This window comes from Semicossyphus pulcher, unplaced genomic scaffold (assembly GCF_022749685.1).
Source record: "Semicossyphus pulcher isolate SPU_LCO1_2020_fin unplaced genomic scaffold, fSemPul1.0.p SCAF_13, whole genome shotgun sequence".
In the NCBI taxonomy this organism is placed as follows: domain Eukaryota; kingdom Metazoa; phylum Chordata; class Actinopteri; order Labriformes; family Labridae; genus Semicossyphus; species Semicossyphus pulcher.
In genome coordinates this window covers 4,822,162-4,837,899 of record NW_027211637.1, presented here as the reverse complement: position 1 = coordinate 4,837,899, position 15,738 = coordinate 4,822,162, and the positions used below count along the sequence as shown (strand labels likewise).

General features: G+C 41.1%; 1 non-coding gene across 1 annotated transcript; it reads left to right on the top strand.

Moving 5' to 3' along the window:
• Nucleotides 1-2,257: 2,257 nt before the first annotated feature.
• Nucleotides 2,258-2,330, top strand: trnar-ccu (transfer RNA arginine (anticodon CCU)). Its single transcript has one exon. It is a non-coding gene; the product is annotated as a tRNA-Arg (tRNA).
• Nucleotides 2,331-15,738: the final 13,408 nt, after the last annotated feature.

Sequence of the window (15,738 nt, the reverse complement as noted above, 5' to 3'; positions counted from 1 at the left end):
CTTTTCTATGTTTGTGTTGTGCTTTTGCAAGTTTGGGGATACACGTTACGGTGGTGCAGAGATAACAAGATAAATAAGTGGAGATCTTGAGAAAATAACCGGAAATGACCCATGGAAAAAGGGAGTAGATAAAATGTATGGATGCATGTCAGCTTACACCTATATTCCACAGGATCTGTGTCCGCCATATTCGGTGTGCGCCACAACCTCCGGAGTTGATTGCGCTGACTCTAGTCAACGCTCCACACGTTTCCACAGCACTCACGTGTTCCGTCTCTCCGCTCTACTGGGGTCAGAAGCGTCTCTCCGCTCTGCTGAAAATACGCAACCTATTTGTGACGGAGGCCGCTTCAAGCGTGCGTCTAGCTGAACAGAGCGGATTGTTCCGAACAGGAAGTCAGACACAAAAACAGCATAGAGCATCCTCTCATTTCAAAATAAAACACCATGTACAGACTCCTGTTTTTATATCCTATCACCATATCAACATTACGTCATAACCGGTGGCTCGTAGCCAGGAGTCAATCATCGGTTAGAGGGTCCCAGAGGTTCTTCTATTTCATGGACGACAAGAAGTATGTCTCTGTTGGTGTGTTCCTCTGTTTTAACATTGATGTTATCGCGTGATTTCGCGATAATGTAGTTCTCCTGCGATCTTGTGACCTTGCGAATCCAGCTGCTTGGACCAGCGCGCTGCAGTCCAGAAACACCTCCTGTTGGGTGGGGCAGGCGCCACGGCGCACACGGAAGGCTGCGGAAACGGATCTTGTGGAATTAAGGCGTGAGGGCTTCCATACTTTGGCTTTGGCAAGCTTTGGATGCTAACTTTAATCACACATTCCAACATTTTAAGAAAAAAATCCTAAATAATTTTTTGTATCAGACCAGCTGGTCAGGCTACATCAGTTTTAAGATATCTGTAAGTTCTTATTCTGTTGGCTTATAATTTAGCTTATTTACGTAATATTGCCCCCCCTTTTAATACTTTTTTCTTTGTTTTTTCAAAGCTAGCTTTTTGCAGTGTTTTCACTGGATGTTGCATCATGAGAATCATCACTGGTACGTGTCGGATTGCAATTTAGTCAAACGCATGCTTCTGTGGAGTGTTTCTACGTTTCAGTGTCTCTCTTTGTATCCCCGTGCTGCAGGGTTCAGTAAGGAGGGGTTGGCACGTCAGTGTGTAATTTTCTATGTATAACTCTGGCTCTGAGGCATTACGCGCTGGGTTGCGCCAGATTTTCTTCCTTTTTCTTTGAAATGAGATCTAAACACACACACACAAGAAAATACACAGATTCTTGCAAACTGTAAACACATCCACTCAAACATATATTCTCACATGACTTGTAGTTTTTGTCTCTTTTAATCCTCCTGCTCTCTCTCTTTGCCTCTGGGGAAATTATGCAGGATAATGTAGAAAGCAGTTGAGCTTATACAGATTTGCACCTGTTGTCTTGGAAAAAGGAAGAACATCCATGACAGCTCGAACTTAACAAGGGTGTGAGCAGGAGGACACAGGAAATAATCTCAGCAATGTAGAGGCACATATAAACATCCTCGTATACACAAGTAAACACATGCAAAGTGTTCCTTTAGACATGCAGGGGCCGAAGGCAAGAACACAATGTTTCGAAGGTACGATGAGTATGGCTGCATTGAGAAATTGTGAATGTATAGATTATTGATTCATCTAAGGCTTGACTTTTTTATATATTTGATTTATTTTCTACTTGAAAAAGATTTTTGTCCGACGAACCTTCCAAAGAATGAAGATAAAAGAATAAAGATTGACACAGAGTTGAAAAGGAGAGGTGCATTTTTAGACATCAATGTTGGTCAACCTTTACGTCACCTTTTACTTGATGGTTCAGTACCTGTTAAGCTACAAAGTGCACTTCCATGCGTGATGCCATCGTAGTGTGATGTCAGACAACTGCTTCTCGATGAAGTCTGGTTAGGAGAATTTGCCCAAGTAGGAATTCTGACTTTGAGTGATGTTACTGTGGGATGTCAGGACAACAGGACAAGGATTAATAACGTATACTAGTGTGCTCGTCAGTGGTGTGCCGACATCAGGGATATATTCAAACAGCTCCTTTGAGCCAATGTGAGCTCACTAAAGGTCTCTGTTACTGTCACAATAGCCTCGGGGGCTATTGTTATGTAATTTTAAACCACACATTGAGCTGCCCATATTGTTGCTTTGTCGTGGAACTCTCTGTATGTTGACAGAACTGATTGAAATAGGCTCTGTGAAGCCCCAGTGGCCTAATGGATAAGGCACTGGCCTCCTAAGCCAGGGATTGTGGGTTCGAGTCCCATCTGGGGTGGTTCACAGCAGAGTGGCGCAGCGGAAGCGTGCTGGGCCCATAACCCAGAGGTCGATGGATCGAAACCATCCTCTGCTAGCAGTGTTTTCCTCTGCTTTCTCACTGACCAGTGTCATTCCAATCTGGGATCCCATCGGCTATAGTCTGACGACGGTATAGCCTCTGGGGACACCTGTGAACATGCCGGGGCATGTAGCCAGCGGCTAGCTATTAACGACTTCCTTTTCCGCGTGCTGCATTGTGATTTTTGTGCTTCTACCATGGAGGAGTACACTACTTAATTAAAAGTGTTCTTTTTTTTGTTGCTGTTAAGAAAACGGAAAAAATGGGAGTCTGCATGGTGTTTTATTTTGAAATGACCGGATGCTGTATGCTGTTTTCGTATGTGACTTCCTGTTTGGAACGATCTACTCTGTTCAGTTTGATGCACGCTTGATGCGGCCTCTGCCAAAAATAGATCCGGTGCGTATCTTTAGTGGAGCAGAGCGGAGAGACGCTTCTGGGACGTACCGCGGCGCGTGCTGTTGAATCACTAGCATTGACTTGAATGGGCGCGATCGACGCGGAACGTGCTGGAGACCGATCATGTGGAATTTGAGGGTTACGTTATGCCTGCTTTGGCTCTCCACACAGACTGTTTTTCCTGCTTACGCCACAGCTTGCTGATTGGTCTATATTACTCTGACTACAAGCGTACTACAAACGGAAACCACAACACTTGCCGTCCCGGAAACCCACGTCCCTGCCCACAGATTCTACATTTCTATGTCTGTACATAGAGTTTAGTGTCATTCTGGATTCAACATTTGTGTCACTGAACAAGAGTTAGTTGTGTGTCGTTGGTTACATAAAAATGAAGGCGTTGGAAAGTTGACTTGCAGATTTAGACCTCAATTAACTTTAATTAAGATCTGTTCATATGTGGTCATAAGTTCCATTCAACTCAATCCAACCTTCCACACATCGAACTAAAAGCTACTCTTTACTCCATGTTGCTCGTAAGCAGCACATCAGAAATGTGTCGTGAACACACACTCGAGACTAATCCATCTTATCACCTTGCCTTTCTTCTCCTCGTGTATGATCCTGCAGTCACATGCTCCGTGTTCTCTTTAACCCCTGCAGAGCTTAACATGTGCTTCAGGATGTTGTGATCTGTGTCACATGCGTCCGCTCATGAATGGACTAATGTTCGTGCCAGGAAACACAGTTAAACATGACGAGCGGAGGGAACATATGCATGGAGACATCCGTGTGGTTGCAGTGAAAGTGTCTCCTGTTGACGGTGAGACGAACTTGTTTGTGTAACAGAGAACTGGGGGATAAAATTCCAATTTGGCAGAAGAAATCTATCAAGGGAGTATAGATGTTAGCATAAAGGGATCCAAGCTATAAAGTGTGATATATTCAATGGACAGGGGAGAAAATGTGAAAACCACGCGCTGCAGGAATGTGACTGATGATACTTTCGGGGAATTTGGGCAAGAAAATAGACGAGAAAACAAATAGCATGCAGAATAATTACAAAGGAAACTGCACAACACAGCCGCTGAGCCACTATGTCAACAGAATATAAAATAACCAACAATGGTAGGTTGAAAATGAACTTGTTGAAGGGAAAAATGGCACCGTCCTTTTCTTTTAAGCTTGCCGTAGTTTCCAGCTGTGGGGAACAAGTGTGGGATGTGCGGTGTACTCCATAAAAACAGTGGTAGGAAACTGTCAGCATTGAGTGAAAGTGTATGATTTCATAGTTCACTGAAATGGAATCAAAAAGGGACAAAAATGCCACGAAAAATCTAAAACAGGCGCCAAGAAATGCACTCTGAAAAAAACATCATACCCTCTGCTGGGCAGCTCTGCCCGCTCTGTGTTATAAAAGGCAATGCTCATCTTTTATACATGATGTTTATATTATAGCTGCAGTTGTTGAGCTTGTCCTGGCTGGAGATCCTCAGGAGCAAATGTGTCGTCTCAGGACCTGCGCTTCTAACACTCCTGTCAAGTGAGGGTGCGTTTTCGGTTCTGATGCAACACAGGAGAAGCGTTACATGCAGGGACGTATGAAACATGAAATTACACAGGGAGGGTGCTCGCAGACGATGATGGGAGGTAAATATAAAGGACATCCTTTGACGTATCGCTGTGCAGCAGTTAGACCGGAAATTTCAACGTGTTTTATTGTTTTAAGAAGTCTAATAAGTCTTATCTGTTTGTCTTGGGAGGGGATCTTCAGTGTTTCTAAACACATACGGATACATAAGAAGCTGTGATTTAGGCTTCCTCTTCACAACACTCGTGACGAATCCCAGTAGGGCAGAGGTCATGAGGGAGCGGAGGGAGATGGAGAGAGGGGGGAGGACTGTAAACAGCACAGCAAAGAAAGGAGGCAGACCCTGCATTGTCGTAAAGAAAATCTTCACCCAAATGAGAAGAATTTGTTGCAGAGTAAAATATTTTGCAGGATCAGACATGAAGGGAAAGACAGTCTGGACAACAGGAAACTCTTTAAACTGTGCTGCCATTCGATAGTTTGCATCATTCTGCTCTTATTGTTGCACTTTATTGTTTTCCCAACAGCAAGAATGACTTTGGCCGTGCTGACTGAGCAGAGCGATAAAGAGAGAAAGCAGTCAGGGAAGCGAGAGATGAAGCAAGAAAGGGAGACAAAAGGAGAGGGGGTTCGCTGTTGTGCAACAGCTTGACATTGATCAGGGTTGTCGAATGGTGACGCGGCAGCCTATTGTCTCATCTGTCTGCAGTGAGCAGACGCTCCCTCTCTGTCTGTCCTCTCCTCCTCTACATATGTCAACTCTCTCTGCCCGGAAACTTCTCTTTCTTTACTTTTGTCTGCATGTTTCAGATACAGGACATCAATTAAAGTTCAGTACAATGGTGGGCACAAAATAAATATATGTCAGTGATCTGTGTTTTTGTATCAGCTGAGACTGAACTTTTATTTTGGTTAAGGTAGATTAATTACACAAACGTTTCTTTAAAAATAACCTCTTAATCATTTACCATATAGAAAACACTAATCTAAAGAAGTAGGTGCTTTATAAATCAAAGTGACTAAATGTTTTTTTTTTCTTTGGATTTTCACTTATTTTTGAAGTTGTATCTGTAGTCATCGATCTTTTCTTTGTTTGCTCAGCCATAGTAGATTACTGTTTACTCGCAACACTTGCAGAGAGAGGAAAAGCAGCCGCTTAGCTCCGCCTACCCTCTCTGGCAGACCAACCACTGCTGGCTGATGGAAAACGCATCACTAACTGTGCGCCGCTTGTGACTTTTTTCCCCGAATGTCGAGACTTAACAGACATTTACTTAAATGAAAATCTTCGAGATTATTACTTTAAGTGCAATTTTAAAGTGCTTTACTAGACCATTTTCGTGCTATATTTCTTGATACTTCTTCTCTGCTAGATTTCAGAAGGACTATTGTACATTTTTTATTTTACTCCACTACTTTTTGTTTAACTTATTATAGTCTGTGTACTTTATTTATTATATTCTTTTGCATTCACATTTAAAAATGTCCCACTAATAATAACTCTGCTGACAATTTGTATTGCAAATGTTTTGTAACCTATTACTACATTTATAATCATTATTAATATGACAGCTTTAGTTACTAGTTACTTTTTAATGTATTGCTAATAATGCCTCTGTAACTTTATTTAAGTAGAATGTTGAATGAAGGACTTTTTGTTGTAATTAAGTTTTTACACACTCTTGTATAATTATTTAGTTTGCAAAGGTTAAATGCGTCTTCTTCGACTGGGTCAAATGTCTAATCAGTAATGACTACAGTGACGGTCTGTGTAGTAAAGTCGTGCAGTGTTTCCCACAGTGAACGCCCACAAACATTCCTTTATTCTATAAAAAGAAAGAAAATAAGTATAAATTCTTCCCATTCTTCCCCAAAAAGAAAAAGAAACATTTTCTTTCCAGTTCTTGGGACTCTGATGGAAACTATTTTTGCTGACACTTGCTAAACACAGGTGGTGTATTATGATAGAGCTGATTTATGAGCGGCCTGTGCAGCTCTGCAGTGAGCTGCAGTCAGTCTGGCTGGAAGTGTGGAGGCTCGATGTGCTTCCTCTCCACAGCCCGGCCTCTTCACATTTAGAGCTTCCTGAAGGGCAGAAATGAGTGGAAATAATCCATCAAGTATATTTCCCCCCTCAGCCAAGTGCATATATAACACAACATGTAAAGTATTTTACTTTGGATTGGCAGCAAAGGAAACGTGGAATGTCCTTGAATGCCGAAGCAAAGGGTGCAGAAATACAATGAGCTTTAGAGGCGTGGAACATGAACGTGGCCTCATATGTACTCTGCATATGTGACCCTTTTGAAGCTGCTTCACCTCAGGAAATCTCGTATGTTTTCTAAGAACAGGAAAGACAAGAGGATTACATCAGACCGCATAATGACTTTGGCATTTAAGGAACAGAACAAACATCTTATATAAATCCAACAAAAGATCTCTAAAGGGATGGCAGAGTCAGAAAAGAACAACTTATTGTGTGCAAAGAGCAGGCTACTGATTGAATTAGATAATTCATATTGCAATGATTACAAAAACAAGAAAACTAACTTACAAGATTAAATAAAAGTGTGACGCAGTAAAATCAGAGTCTATAAACAAGAAGTGGTGTAACAAACGAGACATTGGTTTTTAGACAACCTTGTTGAAGCTTCGGGTTTGGCATTTTGTGCGCGGGCATGCTGGGATTTTGGATTCAGAAGTGACCATATTTGGACGAGATGGTTGAGGGGCATTGCTATGTCTCTATCCTGGTTGAACGGTTGCTATGGTAGGAGCTTGTGAATCACAGGTAACCATGGCCTTAAAAATACCCAGGTTTATTGTCGACTTTAGTCTCAATTCAAAGATGATTTACAAAATGAAGAAGCATTATATCTTAAAAACTGCTTGGATGGTAATTAAGTAAAGCTGATTTGCTATCGTACCTTTCACAGAGCGAGGTCACAAAGTGCTTCACAAAAAATCGCAGTACAACAATAACGATGTTACAAAAGCCAGATTGAGAAAAATATGTCTTTAACTCCTATTAAAAGCATTATTTGAAACCGCAGTTGGAAGAGTGTTCCAAAGTGCCGGAGTGAGAGATTCAAAGGCGTGATCACCTTCTGTCGTCAGTCGTACACGAGGAGCAACAAGTAGATTCTGGTCAGAGGACCTGAGCGATCTATTTGGAATATATAGATGGAGCAGGTCAGCAATGTATTTGGGTGCTTGGTTGTGCAGGGCTTTGTAGACAAAAACAAGGATTTTAAAATTAATTCTGAATGTATTAGGAGCCAGTGAGGAAAGGGTGGGTGTGATGTGAGTTGTCCGGCTGGCATTTTGGATCAGTTGTACACAGGCAAGGGAGGACTTATTGAGGCGTGATTGTGAACATAAACACATTAGGAAAATACTTAGAGAGGGAATAAATCAAATGAAGTTGTGGTCGTTTTATGCTCCTGTGAGGAGTGCCTTTTTATGACCGATCTACAAGAGCTAACAAACATCTTCCACAGCAAATATTCTCAGTGAGTGATATGTTTGACTGTTACACGAAAGAAGCACTACTTATGCATGTACAGGACAGGATCAACAAGGAGATAAGACTTACCGCTTTGTCCGCCGAGGTCACCAAGATTGAAACAAACTGAAAGTTCCTCCCAGTAGCTTCAAGATTGACCTTGTTTTCGCAGTGGCGGCTCCACCTGCCGATCTCTACTGCGTAACTCTGGCTCCAAATGACGTCACCATCGCTAGATGGCAGTGCATATCATGGGGGCTATTTTGGCATTGATTTGGTACAATGAGAGCAGATGGAGATGCGTCGTCCATCTTTATATATAATCATTGGCTGAAACCAAGAGGCCAATTCCACTTCTTAAATACAGTCTGTGAATTAAACGCACCAGCATCAGGTATTTCATTTATCCATGTGGCCTGAACCTTCAAACCTGTGGTGCTGCGTTCCATAAAGTGGCCTGCAGAGTCAGTGCAAACTTGATGGGCACGCTTTTAGTTTTACTGCACTGTTGGTGTTGAGCTTTACAACTTTCTTTACGTGGCTTATAAGGATTGAGGCGGAGGAGTGGGGGGTTTGTGTTGAACAGGTGATGTCTGATGTGCATGAGTTAAACGCTCCTGCAGGTTTTTAATAAGTTGAGGGAAAATGATGGACCTTAGAGTTGCGTGCCAGTGTTTGACCGCTGGAATGACAGGCTGCAGTCAGGGGCCTCTTTTTCTATAAGGTGCTCTCCTATATGCCGTCTATGTTACATTCCTAATATGTCCACATTCTTGAAACCTTTCCAACAAATGTTATGTCTTTTTGATGTATTCCCACCTGCAAGAACACAAGTAAGGAATTTGAGATTATATGATGTAGACATGGGTAGCATGTTCTCCGTTTTTATTGTAGTTATGAATACATTAAATAAAGAATAAAATATGCAATACCTTCCAGGGTTTGTGCTAATTTTTTTTCTTTATTTTTTGAGGTCAGGCCCATATTGTTTGACAAATAATCAATTTTTAACCCGGTTTCCTGAATGGATGACGTTAAGGCAACAAAAGGGATGCAATCCACATATAAATGTCAACTTTTACAACATTTAATTCATACTGAAACTCTTCTTAATGAAATCATAACATCAAATCTTGAGGAATTTAAACAAAGGGGAGTGTGTCAGCTGGAAACTGACTAACTGTAGAGACAGCGAACAGTATTTGCTGACTTACTGACCCCATGTTCCAGTGATGCTCAGCTATCAAATTCCCTCATGTCTGATCGGAAAGAATGCAGTAATTTGACGTGGGTCAAGTTTATTGATGTTGCGAGCTGGTGCTGACATTGTTAAGGAGCTGAGAGGAGCATGGAATTTAAAATGGGGACAGAGGAGAAGCCTGGTTGTTGCTGGACTGTGAGATCCTCTGTGTGGCCGTCGCTGCCAAAATATCCCTGAGAAACTTGTGGCACACGAGGAGTGACGCTGCTACCAATCTTCTCGCCGCACACTGCGACGTTGATCAAAGAGTGTGTTTGCCAAGTGCTGCAGCATTCCTTTAGGTTTGTGCAATTGCACCGCTCCTTGTGCTTTTGGGCAGCAGCTGAAAAATCAGTGTGAGGACTGCATTCATCCAAGTAAAGGTCCAGTCATGTGTGAGAGCCAGTGGGCCAGGGCTCGGCCTGCCTGCGACTATTTGCTTTTCCAGCTGTTTCCTAGACTCACCCTGTGAGAGGGAGAGAGAGTGGTGTGTATGTGCGTGTGTGTGTGTGTGTGTCGGTTTGGAGGTGGGGAGCCGTGGCGTTGAATTGAGATGGAGAGATTCTGGGAGTTCAAGGAAGGAAGGTAGTGAGGAAGAGAGAGCAGCAGAGAAAGTGTATCCGTCTGTGGAGTGTTTGCACAGTGGAAACACCCCTAAAGACCCCTGCACCTCATACAGTATTTGCTCTCTCTCTCTCTGCTTCATACACCCTCACAGAAACACAGAGGAAGATAAAGTCCTGTGTGCGCATGCCCCCCACATAAACACGCCCATATGCCTGGCTGCCCCTCGTATAGACTGATCCGCCTCTCAGACACAAAGCCACAAGGGATGGCCTAGATTCCAGCACATGCACACACAGGCAGGCTGTGAGGAAAAATATCACGCACACATATAGATGTCGGAGTAAATAGACACTGTAAATGTACACTCAGTGTTAAAGCTTCTTAGTGTATTCAGGCTATCATAGCTGAGAGAGTCAACATTGATTTGTGCTCAATTCTTCTGTCTGATGTTCATTAAAACAGGAGTGTTGCAGGATCTCGAGGGGACGGGCAAGCGTGAGCTCTAAAGAAAGAACCACTCTGTTTAAAGTAGAATGAATGCATTTATTGGAGTTTCCAAAGGCTGTAACAGCCACATATTAGCCATTGTATGACTATGACATAGGCCATAACCATTTAAGTTTGACATTTATATTTGATTGAAGGAGTTAATGATCGCAGCAGTTGAATTGGCTTCAAGGAGAGAGCCCTGACAACGTTCCTCTAATGGACGAGGTGAGAGGGGGAAAAAAGAAGAGAAAGAGTCGGTTCACAGAAATCTCTCTCACACACTTGTCATTTCCCAGTAGTGGATCTGTATTCACCCATGCACATCATTTTATTTAACCCACGTTAGCAGGTTTGTTTCAGAGAAACTTATTGAACATGTCTGGTTTGATTTGGATAAACTGACCCTTTAATAAACAAAATACTTTCAATACTTTCCATTATAGTTAGTTATAATGTAGTATAATGTTTATTACAGTGCTGTAAAATATAGTGTTGTATAGTATAGAATAGTATAGCACAGAATAGTATTTTATTCTTCTCGAGTTCAGCCTGTTCTAGCCTACTATAGCACAGTTTATTACAACAATATAATGTATAGCATTATGTTAAATAGTATAGTATAGTTTTGTAAGGTATAGTATAGAATTATATAGTGTAGTATAGAATAGTTAAGCATAATGTAGCACTGAATAATATTTCAGACTTCTTGAGTTTAGTCTCCTCCATTCTAGTATAGCAGTTAAGTGCAGTACAACAGTATAACAGTATAATGTATCTATATAGTCAATATGTACTAGTATGTATAACACTGTAGCAGAGAATAGTGTTACAGTCTACTCCAGTCTAGACTGAACAAAATAAAGTTTAGTACCATTTAACAATATAATGTTATACTTTACATTGTTTTACTATAGTATTGTTGTTGTTGAACACTTTAGCACAATATAGTCTAGTATATTCTGGTATCATATAGCATAGAGTATGGTGTAAAAATATAATGTATAGTATAGTGTTGGAGGTAACGTGTAACAAAGTTAGAGTACTTGCAGTATTTCCCCAAAGCACTGTTTCTGTTTCGCTCCTACTTCTTGGCAGGTAGCTGCGTACCAGCGAAAGGTAAACCTACAGTTGTGTCAGTGCACATGCGTTTCTAGCTAATTCAACCAGCGAGATGGCAGAGAGGACAGCATTTGCTTCATGGAAATATCCCCATTATTTCGAATTTTTGGGTGAAAGGGATAATAACAACATGACTGTGAAATCTGAGTTGTGCCTGGAGGATAAGTGCTTGTCAGCTGCTTAGAGCTCTACTTCAACTTTGAGGAAGCATCTCCAAGCAAAGTCACTTTTAAATGGCATTAATCTTGTAATGTAATGAGTTGCTTTTAAAAGTAACGTTACCCAACACTGATAGTAGAGTATGTTATAGTATATCAAAGAGTTAAATATAGTATCACAGTGTAACATGTAGTAAAGTATAGTATAATATAGAAAACTGAAGCACAGAATACAAACAGTAAAGGGGAGTCTAAAGTCATATAGTAGTGTTGTATAGCACAGAGTTTAGTACCATATAACAGTATAATGTATAGTCTGGTACAGCATAGAGTATGGCCATGCTTTACAATATAGTATAAAATAGTATAGTATTGCATAGTATTGTACAGTATGTAACGCAAAGAATAATATTATACTCTATGCTACTTTTATCGTAGAGTACAGTACAAAGTTTGATTACTGCAACATTACAGTTGTTACCCACAGTAGATGTTCTTTGCAGCCCGCTGTGATAATCCAGTCGATGTAACGGTAACATCAAACTCCATCTATGATGAATACAGCCTTACTGCCTGACAAAAGCCCCACACAGTCAGAGGCTGTCATGAATGTATTCTTAGAAATGCACCGCCTAACATGATGACATAGTTGCTTCTTAGAATGTAATGACAACATGCCATATATAATGTGAGGAACAAAAAGTATGGCTTTTAAAGCTTTCTATAAGCACAGAAAAAGTCTAATATCATCAAAGAAAACAGGCTTCAAGTTGCCTTTTTTCAGAAAAGGGCGAATGTTGCCTGTCTAATTTGTAACATTGCCTGTAACACACAGCAAGCTATGGATTATCCTCTGTTGACAACATGGACCTTATTGCACTGAAAGGTCAAAGGTTGGATAATTATAAAAGCCAAATGGCCTAAAGTCTAGTTAGTGTGCCCTTGATAAAAAAACCCAACACCATAGCAAAATTTATCCAGGCTGGCAAAGGACAAGAGATGGATATAACAATACAATTATTGTGGGTAATATGGTGATTGAAGTGCTTTAATAAAAAATCCCAGTGGTGACTATAGTATATCACCTCAGGGCCCCATTATTCACACTAAATTCCTTTACTAAGTGGACAATTAGCTCTTCTGCGTCTCAATATGCACTCAATGAACACAGATCAGTGAGTTTGTGGTATTTTTGTTTTTGCTAACTTCTCATGTTCTTTGTATGTGTTTATACTATCACTTACCACCCGTTTCCAGGACAGAGGGATCAGACCGAGAGAGAAGAGGATGCTGGAACTTTCATATATTATGTATAGGTAAATCATAAATAATTCATGATGAGAAAAGTGGAGTTACAAAATACATTTAACAGACAAATTCAACATTGCTAAAACACACATTTTGCACGCACAAATGCATTAAAAATTATGATAATTCTTTTCTCACCATCTCTGCAGTCTCTAGAAATGGAAGCAAGCAAACGCCTTGAACATCACTTGCAAGGGAATATAAATCTTCCCTGTTTATATTTAATTATATGTATGTAAATATTTTCATACACTTTTATATTTCGAAAATGTTTTTATCAAGCTGTCTGTTACGTCACGACACACCCCTATATGGTAAGGAGACAGCTGGAGACTCAGCGCGAGACTGACAAGTTTCTCCACCAATGGGAGCAGACTGTATCCCAGAGTGGAGAACTGTGATTGGCCAGCGATGGGATTATATATATGTATAGATATGCCTCAGTGCTAAACTGTGGGGGCGGGACTATGGAGTAGTGCAGTCCATCTATGTTGATACAGATCCAAAGAACTGGACTAACTGAGTGTGTGCGTACGTCTCTCTTCACATGGACTAATGTAAGTTATTTTTGCTCTTCTTAGACTTTAGGGAATGTTGTGAAAGGTGTTGCAACACTGTAATATCGTTGTAGTTTTACTCTTTTTCGTGTCATTTTGCTGAGAAGTGCTTTCAGGCCGTGTGGCACACGCGCTGTTCAGGCCAGTAAAGTGTGCTGGCGTTAACGTAGCGTTAGCTGTTGTTATTGCGCTCTAGCGGGCTGCAATATTTTGACATGCCGTTGACACAAACAATGCCTTTGCGTAACGTTACTGTCATTGTATGAGGAGAGGCCATTTGACAGCCGCTCTGCTAACGTAACACAATGATATCCACTAGGTGTGAAGATAAACGGACATATTCGTGTTGTAACTGCTTGTAGCTCAACGTCTGTGCTGGGGTTTTTGTTAGCCAGTGTCCGAGACCCGTTAACGGTCGGTCCGCTCGTGCGTGGTGGAAGGGGACAGCGAAACCCCTTTTAAGAAATGTGGAAATTGAATATGGCAGTGCATGTTGGTCAATATACAAACCTAGTAACGTGTCTTTAAATATATCGTACATTGATAGGATACAGTCTATAATTCGGCATAGATCCCAAACTCAAACAAGCGCTTCTCTTAGTAACCTCATCATTATATTAACCCCATGGAGTGGAGCAAGCATTTTGGACATTTACGGATCTAAAAAGTTTAGTGTGGATGTCATGTTGCATTATTGTGTGTTTGTTGACTTGTATGCCGAATATCCTAAGTGTCCTAAAGTGATTCGCTAGAGGTCTGACGTCTTGTTCACAGAGGTGTTTACTTCTGCTTGAGCAAGGCAACTATTGAATAGCCAGATTTATTGAATGACGTTTGGCGTAACAGTGTCCATGCGAGAAATAACTGGACGTCATCGGGGCTCTAACGTTTCCCACTCCCCAGCCCCCCAGACTGACCGTTAGATAGCCCTGCCTCATCACTCCTCCTTTTTTTCCTCTCTTGACAGTTTTGTTTTATACGGAGGAAAAGTTTTTCAGCGTGGGGAAATTGTTAACACGCCGCCTTCAACTCCACTGGCTCCTAAAATCTGGCGCCCTGGCTCCAAGATTTGGGCCCCCCATCTGCTACTGCACAAAGTGAAGGTTGATATGCCACATCAGGTAAGAAAACCCACTATTTGCTCGGTTTTGTGACAGGAGCGTTCCACTTTGGGTTAGCATGTGATGTTGTGAGCTAGCAGCTGGGAAAATCTCGCAGCTTTTCTTTGTTCCCTCGCTACAGCGCGTTTTTTTTTTTACGTGCGCTGAGGCCACATGGCATTTCACGTTGCAGATTGATTTCACATTTCAGCACAACTTCTACACTAGGTTCTGTTTTGTGCATGGTGTTATTGTTAGAGGCGGGTGCTTCCCTCCACATTCCACATGTGTATGCCTGCCTGGCTGCAGCAGGGCCAGTGCGCAAATCCCTGCAAATCCAAAAACGCCGATAGGAAAATAAAGCGAAATGGAGGTCATTGCGTTGCATTGAATTAACATGTATGTATTGCTGCATGTGTAAACTGATTGGCAGACGTGGTTTGAGAAGCGTAAAGGGGGTGTTGCATGCCTTCCGTCCTGGAGGTTGTCAGTCTCAGGAGACTGCAGGCGAGGAAGACAAAGGGACAGATCAGCATGGAGCTAAGTGGAGGAGAATGGACCAGGATGGATAGACTTCATTCAGTTACTATAGTTTAGTTTAGTTTATTTGAGAAGGGTCAGTGTAAATTGATACATACACAGGCTAAATAAAGGGCAATATTTTAAGATGTAAAAAGACCTGCCTAAAATAAATAAAGGAAAGAAACACAAAAACAGGACATGCAGTAGAAGTAAATATACCCTACATAAAGAACAAACATTGCAAACAAGCAGGACTTATACGTAAAACGTAGAGTTTTGTGCTGACATGTATGTGTATCAACCATCTATTGTTTTTGTATTGTATTTGTTATTTAAAAATCTATACGTGTTCAGTTGTTTGTGATTTGGAATAATATTCCACTTTATTGAACTTCACTAAAGGCACTTTTTCATGAAATAGTTCACATGGAACCCCCTAGTGACACGTCCAGGATCAGTTCTCCTGTTGATATAGGCTACAAATGGCGGAGCTCAGTCATGGGTGAATATGTAAATCAAGTGAAAATCTGCAAATATTATTCATTAATCCAATTTTAAATATGTTTTTTGTTTTAGAGTTGAGCAGTGATGGAAATGCTTTCACTTTCATCTAATGTTTTGAGTGCCATATTGTATAATGATTGGAGTGGTTTCAGTGGATTAAAGTTGGCCGCAGGAAATGTTTTGAAAAGTTATCTTACTTTTATACTGCTACACAGTATATCCTGTGTGTATTCATATAGACTAAGCCAACATTATCACTGTGTAACACCCAGTGTTAAGAAAAGGC